At 31.3% G+C, this 1,075-nt stretch overlaps 1 protein-coding gene across 1 annotated transcript in view; it reads right to left on the bottom strand.

Annotated features, from left to right (window-relative positions):
• Positions 1 to 618: 618 nt before the first annotated feature.
• Positions 619 to 1,075, bottom strand: part of LOC144451226 (mucin-5AC-like) — a 12,923-nt gene continuing 12,466 nt past the window's right edge. Inside the window, exon 9 of the mRNA XM_078142026.1 lies at positions 619 to 1,075. This exon is cut by the window's right edge and continues 96 nt beyond it. The gene's annotated coding sequence lies outside the window, so the exon portion shown is untranslated.

Here is a 1,075-nt window from a genome sequence, read left to right as displayed (position 1 = left end):
AACATTCATTACATGGTTTTTACTAGTACCCTTATAGATCAAATACAAGTAATTATAATAGCAAACATTTTATAAATGTTTCATAACATAAAAATATGACATTTTGCATAGCATTAAACAAAATATGCAAAATAATTATTGTATATATGGTAAAAGGATGATATTATTTTAAAAAATAGTTTATATTGTTATTAAAAATGACGATAATATATTGCTGGTTATTGCATGGTAGTATATTACAGCCCGTTTTATGTTAGTGTTCACTGGCACAGTTACAATCATGCATAAACCATTACGAAATACTTTCGACACATTGAGAAAGCAAGATTGCAATTTCTTGCTACATTTTGTCTAAAATGAAATAAACCATTTAAACGTATCTCAACTAGATGCAGACACGCGGGCGCTGATGCTTTGGTGTCAGCATTTGATGTCTGCCTGGATTAGTGACATGTTATTGCCATCAACACAAACCCCAGTTATTTTACAGTGTCGCCCAATATGCACCATCAAGCGGTTGTTTCGCAGAAGAAATGGCAGCTCTAGTTTGTGAAAATGGTTATTTCATTTCATTTTTGAAAAAATGCAGCAAGGAGCTATATTCACTCAATCTTGCTATATGAAAGTGTAACGTACAGTTTCTCATTTGTTTCTGCATACCTGTATCAAACAAAACCAGACTTAGTAAACACTAATATGAAACGAGCAGTAGATGCTCTTGAATAATTGACATTACAATATGATTATCTGCGTACCCTGTTCAATCCAGGGTCAAGTGTAAAGTATAAATACAGAAATGTTGTACTTTGGGTCTTTAAGGAGTCTGCATTGGCAGTAAATGTAAATTAGTTTTTTGTTTTTATCATTTCATCTGACCTACAGAGGTCAAGATCATATTTCATTTTAAAGACATAAACAGTGTGTACATTTTATTTTGTATTTATTGAATCTTTATTTTAATATGTGTTTAATGTATGGATCCACGTCACCGTAATTTCTCTACGTGAGATAATAAAGTTTTCTTGTATCTTGTATCTTGTATCTCGTATCTTGTATCTTCATTCTCATTTACCAT

The sequence above is a fragment of the Glandiceps talaboti genome, chromosome 21 (assembly GCF_964340395.1).
Source record: "Glandiceps talaboti chromosome 21, keGlaTala1.1, whole genome shotgun sequence".
NCBI lineage: Eukaryota > Metazoa > Hemichordata > Enteropneusta > Spengelidae > Glandiceps > Glandiceps talaboti.
The sequence above is the reverse complement of the archived record's forward strand: the minus strand, read 5'-3'. Positions and strand labels throughout refer to the sequence as shown.